The 8018-nt window shown below is 35.9% G+C and overlaps 1 long non-coding RNA gene across 1 annotated transcript; it reads right to left on the bottom strand.

The window, feature by feature from the left end:
• Positions 1-1323: 1323 nt before the first annotated feature.
• Positions 1324-7018, bottom strand: LOC126968049 (uncharacterized). The gene is made up of 4 exons (XR_007730128.1): positions 6965-7018; positions 6523-6561; positions 2390-2476; positions 1324-1379 (listed from the first exon to the last, which is right to left on the bottom strand). It is a non-coding gene; the product is annotated as an uncharacterized LOC126968049 (long non-coding RNA).
• Between the last annotated feature and the right edge of the window lie 1000 nt (positions 7019-8018).

Raw genomic sequence — 8018 nt, 5'->3', positions numbered from 1 at the left:
CATTGATATAGTGTTTGCTCTGCAAAAGAGAGCTGTTCGTGCTATATATCAGCTTGGTTATAGACAGTCTCTCAAAGAAAAATTTAAAGAAATAAATATTATGACTGTTCATTGTCAGTACATTTATGAAAATTTATTATATGTTCACAAAAATCGTCACCTTTTCGCTCTTAATAGTGATTTTCATTATTATAACACTAGAAATAAGGGATTGCTTGTAACTAATTCTAGTAGGCTTCATAAGATACATAATAGCTTTAAGGGTAAATGTTTACACTTCTATAATAAAGTCCCAGCCACTGTTCAGGCATTATCTATAAATAAATTTAAATGTTTTATAAAAAAAATGGCTCTGTCGTAAATCCTATTACACCACTGCTGAATATCTAAATGATTGGACAGCCTGGGACTAGATAGTGATTATTTTATAGCGATAGAAATGACTGTACAATATTGTATATTTTTATTGAAAAGTGCGCAAAAGAAGAATGCTGGGAGAGTTTCTTGCGCCACTTCTTCTCTCTCAGAGCGCCATTTGTTTCCGAAGCGGTAGTAGTATCAGTATAAGAAATGACATCAAAAAGAATTCTAAAGGATTCAATTTTGAGAAAATAAATGCCTTTTATGCCTTTTAATTAAAACATCTGAAGATATTATACTGACGACCCATATAGCCCAGTGGTTAGTGACCCTACCCTGTGTGAGCCAGAGGTTCCGGGTTCGAATTCCAGTAGGTGCAAAAATTTAAATTGATGAATAAATGATGAATACTCATGTTTGTTTCCGAGTTTTGGATGTTTATATGTTTTTATGTATGTTAAATGTGTCAATCGTATAGATTTATTTAAAGGTCTTGTGTTGTGATGCTGATTATTATTATTATAATGGCAAAAAATAATGAAATAATCTGGGTTACGTAAGGTAATATTTATTTTTCTCGCGTAAATCAAAACGTAACAATGAAAACTTCAAAAACAAAGCAGTGATAGCACAAAAATATCACGACATGTACCTAACGAACCTAATGAAACTACAAACCGTACTGACACAACAGGACGAGCGCGAGGGAGTGAAAGGAGAACGGGAGTGGGCTTCACGTTCCTGCGAGTTCAGAGATAATGTACCAGTGTAGTAGTTAGTAAGATACTTACAGCCAAATACATAATTTTCATGCATTTAAACGCTTTCTTCAAATTACATGGATCTTCTGCAATAATCTTGTCAAGTTTGTCAACAAAACATTTTTTCTTTATTGCTTCAAAAGCTTTTGTGTTATTTTTAAGTCGATGATGTACAACCTCGATTAGTTTTGCAGAATCCAATGTGCTATTTGCAGTGAGAACCCCTTTTTCCTTTGCGATGCAGACCTCTCGTTCACACTAGAAAAACATATGAAAGTAAATATGTAGTACTGGAAGTATTAAAAAATATTTGTTAGTGAGATAGATCTACAAGTAATAGAATAATAGCGTAACTCAGCGGTCTCCTTGAAATATATACTTACGTCTGGGCAGAGCACTAGGGTTGGTACAAACAACAAGATTGACGACGTGGACAGCGCGACAGAGTTAATGTTACTTGGACAACGACCAGTCTCGGCGGCGTACGGCGTGGCACTCAATAGTATTGTCTCCCCAAGATTGCTTAGCGGCCGTGTAACCAGTGGGAGGTTCCTTTGCACTGGATGCCGGCTAGATTATGGTTACCACAACGGCGCCTATTTCTGCCCTGAAATAGTAATGTCTAAGCATTACTGTGTTTCGGTCTGAAGGGCCTCGTAGCTAGTGAAATTACTGGGCAAATGAGACTTAACATCTTATGTGTCAAGGTGACGAGCGCAGATGTAGTGCCGCTCAGAATTATTGGGGTTTTTCAAGAATGCTGAGCGGAACTTGATTGTAATAGGCAGGGCGTATCAATTACCATCAGCTGAACGTCCTGCTCGTCTCGTCCCTTATTTTCATCAAAAAAGTGTGTATGTGCCTGCGTCGATTCGGGCGCTGTAGTATGAAGTTAAAGTACTGTTGTATTACTGTATTGTGACTATAGTCATCCATCCTTAAGAAAACAATCAAGTTACGTAAGTCAAATTGTAACATGGGAACACACAGCAGTGGAGCAAGCGGCAAACGAGTCATCTGATGTCAAGTGATCACCGCCTAAATTTTCTTTCAACACCAGAGGAATTACAGGAGCGTTGCCAGCCTTTTAAAAAAGGTGTACATGTACGCCTTGTTTTTGAAGGAACCCATGACGTATCTTCCACCGCACAAGGAACCTCAGTATAAATCGTGGAAAAAAAGTTCTTTGAAAACAGAACTGTGGAGGAACACCACACATCCAGATGATGGCGTGTCCTCATTAGTATTGGATTTAAACCTGTACTTACGTTTTCTGTATTTTTCAAGTTGAAGCATTCATGAACCGATTCTGATACTTCTTCTGAAGCTAGATCATCTTCACAACATGTTATTTTCTGACAAAAAATAGAATTAAGAGTAAATGATAACGATACTTAAATTGAAACACATAAAGCATTCTTCCCTCCGATGAGACAACAGCCCAAAACTCTATTTTAATGCTCAAGATACGTTTGAATAAGAGTGAAATATTTATGAAAAGTTGATTGCTGAAAAATACATACAACATCAAATTTTCGCCCTTCTACGATCAACAACTATTTATGTATCGCTATTTTTATATTATTCTGTTCCATCCACAGATCCGCAATAGGGGTGCAAGATGTCAATTGAATACAATAATTATTGTAGTACGATAAACCTTATGTACGATATATTTGGTAGGTCTCAGAATCGGTTTTTTCGGAAAAAAAAACATGATTGATTTTTTTATATTACCTTAATTGGCAATACAACGTTTGTTGGATCAGCTGGTTATATGTAATAATTATACTATACGACATTAGCTCCTTAGTATTGTCAATATTACACCACTAGCTATCGCACACATTGACAAATCAAAATTGGTCACGCATGATCGAGCTGTCAGATCGTCTATACGCTAATATATTAAAAGTGTATGCTTCACTCTGTGGACTCTCAGTACTTTGTCAAAGTCACAAGAGCTATCAAAGATTTGTGAGCGGAACTTGGCTGAGCGGAGCTCGTCTTGCGGTCAGCAGACGTTCCGCCGAGGAACTCCCAGCGGTCATTTCGTATACACTCGCTGTATAAATCATCTACTGACAATACTATCGGAACAACAGTGGGTTCATAATATTCGCTTATTTGCTTCAAGTTTCAGCTCTACTCGTTTCTTGTTAATTACTGGTGGTGGGAAAGGGTCCGTCAGATTTCCTATTTCCATTTATTAACAGTTTTAAAAGTAAATTGAATATACAAGGCGTAAAGTTTTATATGCTCCCATATAAATGTATAAAATGATTACTAACTAAGGTACCCGCGGGTATTAAGGCCTGTCGGGCAATAAGGCCTAAGTACATAAAAAACCTACGAAATACAGTAGTTGACGATCAAGGTTACACTCACACAAGCTCAGAACGTATACAAGCCGCTGCGAAGTGGCGGCCGAACGCTTGCACTTCTCCCCCCGCCAGTGTCTTCGAAATCATTCAGCAGTGCGGTCACGCGGCACGAATTATAAAAATTAGCTCCAGTAAAACGTAAGTAATTTTAAAAATATCATATTTACAAGCCTGTATTGACTGTCCGTTTATTAATTAATGTATGCTTGTCCCTGGGTTACCGTATTAAATGAATTGTTGTTGTGTAATTTTAATTACTATTTTTTTCTGTCACCACATGGTTGGCAGATATTGAGGCCTATAAAATTTTACTATAGGCTTTATTATACTCAAATTTTTTAAACTGCTATATAAGTAGGAGCTTTTAAAATGTTTGTTTGTGGGTGTACGTAGTTATACATTTTCAATTTACTTATCATTGTTTTCAGTGCTTACGGTCACGATGCCTCCCAAACGGGCATTGTGGTCAGAAGACGATCTGATCGCAGCTGTTAGAGCAGTACAGAGGAAATTTGAATACGTATAAGGCTGCAGATAGATATAAGGTTCCTAGAAGAACAATTAGAAAGCATCTGCAGTCTGGCAGTTTAAAGAAAAGTTTGGGACGTAAACCTATATTAAAAGGTGAAGAGGAAGCTCAACTTGTGCAAAGGATATTCTGAAATGGGATTGCCTGTGACAGCAAGAATATTGCGTCGATTGGTGTATAAATATTGTGAGAAAAATAATATAAAACACAATTTTAATGATGAAGGCAAACGCGCAGGCAAGACTGGTTCATGAAAAGACACCAAGACACCATCCGTAAGAAAAGTGCAATTCATGAACCCAGCTAGACCCCAAAAAGCTAAATAAATTTACTGTTGATGACCATTTTAAAAAACTGAGAGATATCTACGATAAATTTTACTTATATGATCATCTCGAGCAAATTTATTATATATATGAGAAAGGATGCCGTCTCACTATCCACCACCGGCAGAGTGTTTTGGCCAAAAAAGGGGCTAAAAGGGTTCATTTGCAGTCTTCTGAACATGCTGAAAGCGTTACCATCGCAGGATATGTTAATGCTCTTGGCACAGCCATACCACCTATGGTTATATTTAAGGGAAAACGCTTAAAACCAAAATTGTACGATAAAGGGGTCAGCAAAGGGGTATATGACTAATGAACTTTTCAAAATATTTTTAAAACACTTGTCTAGATACAAATGCCAGGGACCATGCCTTTTGATATTTGATGGAGCAGCATGTCATTTAGATCTTTCCATAGTCGATATATCCGATTCACTTGGCATTAATTTGTACTGCTTACCTTCTAACACAACCCATGAATTACAGCCCCTCGACAAATCCGTATATCGATCATTTGAACACCACTGGGAAGCTGAATTTTTATAATTTTTGGACCAAAACAGAGACAAAAACTCACTAAAGCACGCTTTAATATAATTCTTAAAAGCGTTTGTTCTAAATGTAGGACACATAGCAATATCACGAGTGGCTTTAAAGCGACTGACTTGTATCCCTTCAACTCACAGGCTATGCCAGAAACATCTTTTGCCCCTTCCATTTTAACGGAAGCTCCTGCACCAAATGGTGCACAAGAAAACGCACCAGCTCTCGAACATCAAGCTTCAGAATCCGGAGATAAACCGTCTATTTTATCGGAAGCCTCAACGCCTGATTGTGATCAAGAAAATGTACCACCTATTAATAGTGATCAACAAAAGAGGTCAGAATCTGCTGCTAGTTCACCATCAATTTTGACACCGATCTCTGTGTCAATACTCTTGTCTCGCTTGGAAATATTTCACCTGTTGATTGTCTTCAACCAGCGACTCCAGAACAAACTAAGCAATCACCAGCTATAGCATCAACATTCACAGGTCAGGTCTCAAGAGAATCAATCGTGCAACGCAGCTATTATCGCACAGTTTATGGAACAAGCTCTAGTTCAGATGATCTGATGATTTACCACTCAGTCGGTTGAAAAGAAGTGAGTTTTATGATCTTCCTATGCCTACTTCTTCGAAATGCCTACGCCTGTTAAAGTTCAAACATGCACACCGATTGTTAGACGAAAAGCCATTAATTATCGACGTACTCCAGTCACAAATGATCTATTTTATAAATATAACCAAGAGAAAATAAAAAGTAAAGAATTGAAACGTAACAAAAGAAAGAAAAGTAAAAAAGACGAAAACTTTACTGATGTTAAAACAGGCAGAAAAGAAAAAACGAGGTTTAAAAACACTTTAAATTCTAAGAAAACTAAAATCGTATCTGCAAATAAGTCTACTACCGTCTAAGCTAAATCACAAAAACAAGTGAGTTAGTACTGTCATGCCTGCAAAGAAGATAGAATGGACGCAATGAGGCAATGCTCGCGATGCTCCAAGTGGTACCACGAAGAGTGTGTCGGTTTGACTGCAGAAGATACTGATGACTGTCAATGTTCTGATACATGCAAATAAAGGCAATTTATTTAATTTTATAAGACCACAATGCTTCCTATTGCTTTATGTTAACGATTATTGATCTCAAGAATAACAATTTACGTAGTATAAGTTGATTTTTGGATAGTTTAAAGTATAGGCCTTTTTACCCTACCTTAGTATAATAAGGCCTACAGACTGCGTTTTAAAAAAAGTTTAATATTGTTTTGGTTTTAAGCTGGAAAAGCTATTTTTTGTTTAATCTCGGTAGTAATTTAAGTACATGACTGATTAATAATAAAATTTGTTGATTATGCTGCATATTTTTCATTTTATTACAAATTTCCCTTAGCTAGGCCTTAATACCCTAGGTACCTTATAGTGTTTTTGAAATGATAACTTCTTATGGGAGGGTAAATTAATTTAACAGTTAAAAAGTAAAACCAGTTGTAAATAAATATTATGATGATAGTTTTATCATATCATCAATATTATGAAGATAAAACTATCATCATAATATTTATTTACAACTGGTTTTACTTTTTAACTGTTAACACACGTGAAATAAATAAGTACTTACAACTGGATTATTCATGCATTCTTCGATGTCTGCATCAACCTTAAACGAAAACAAATATTAAATAAGTATAGCAAATAATAGCTGATAGCCAATAAAAGGTTTTCACTAATAAAAACAATGTAAGTATAAGTACGAGAACACCAAGTGCGACATTTTTTTTTATGGAATAGGAGGACAAACGAGCGTACGGGTCACCTGGTGTTAAGTGATCACCGCCGCCCACATTCTCTTGCAACACCAGAGGAATCACAAGAGCGTTGCCGGCCTTTAAGGAAGGTATTGTATGCTACTTAAGTCAAATGAAGTTTATTGAACTAGTCTTAACCGTGTAATAACATATCTACGCATGATAACTACAAAATTAATGCTCTACATACAACATTCATTCAATATTGTTAATATATCTATAACAGCAATAACATTTTATGAAATATTTTCTTACCGAAGCAGTGATAAGAGCAAAAAAAATTAGACCTCGCATGTCTATGGCAACAATATTTTCATTACGAAATTGTGCGAAAAATTCATATTTTTATAGGTTTCTGTGACAAATACACCGGTTATATCGTTTAAAATGCGGAAAATTGCTGTATTGTAATATGATGTAATTTGGCATAATCATGTATATTGTCAAAAGTGTGAAAGTATTGTTATGTATAGTATAAGCTCATATTAAATATGTATTTATGAGGTAAAATAGAATTATTTGAATTCAAATATTTTTATTTCAAAATAGGATTTTAAATCTTTTATTAGTGGTCAAAAGCTACCACCCATTCGAAAATATCTGAGAAGTACAAGCGCAAGAAATTCAGCAGGCGTTTCTTTTCTTAATAATAGGTCACGTGGACTTTACTACCCCGCCGGCCATCTGTCCGTCGAGCTATGTGCCCTGCCCAGTTTCGCAACCATCTGTGCTGTGTCGATGACTTAGTTTCTACTACGGATATCCTTATTTCTGATTCTATATCGCAGGGTTAACTTTTCAAAATCTTGTAGTGCCATTTGGCACTAGATCTTTCAGATACACCAAAATCGGAATTGCCGTTTGGCACACTACGCCCTGACCAAGTTCTGCCTCTCATTTTGTTTGTAAGATAGTTTATTTTACATGGTCTTATAGCTTGTTTTAATAGTTTTCTTAAATATACTCTCATATCATCCTAATTATAAGCAATCTAGTTATACACGTAAAATAAATGCGCTAAAATAAACTTACAATCACTACATCCCTGGCTTAGTGTACGAGTATTAACAATCATGTCAAGTTTTTTCAATAGCATCGAACCGAACCGACGAAATAATCGTTTTGTGAATAATTTATTTTAGAATATTGTATACCGTTATATCTCATTTAAGAGAAATGGATTATTTTTTCCAAGTTTTCGATATTTTTACCGAGGATAGACATGTAACTCACAGGAACGTCATTGATCACAGGGTTTGGCTTTGAATAGAAGCCCTATGACAATATTGCCACTAGGACACTAATGAAA

This window comes from Leptidea sinapis, chromosome 14, assembly GCF_905404315.1.
Source record: "Leptidea sinapis chromosome 14, ilLepSina1.1, whole genome shotgun sequence".
NCBI classification, from domain to species: Eukaryota; Metazoa; Arthropoda; class Insecta; order Lepidoptera; family Pieridae; genus Leptidea; species Leptidea sinapis.
This window is presented reverse-complemented; position numbering and strand designations above follow the sequence as displayed.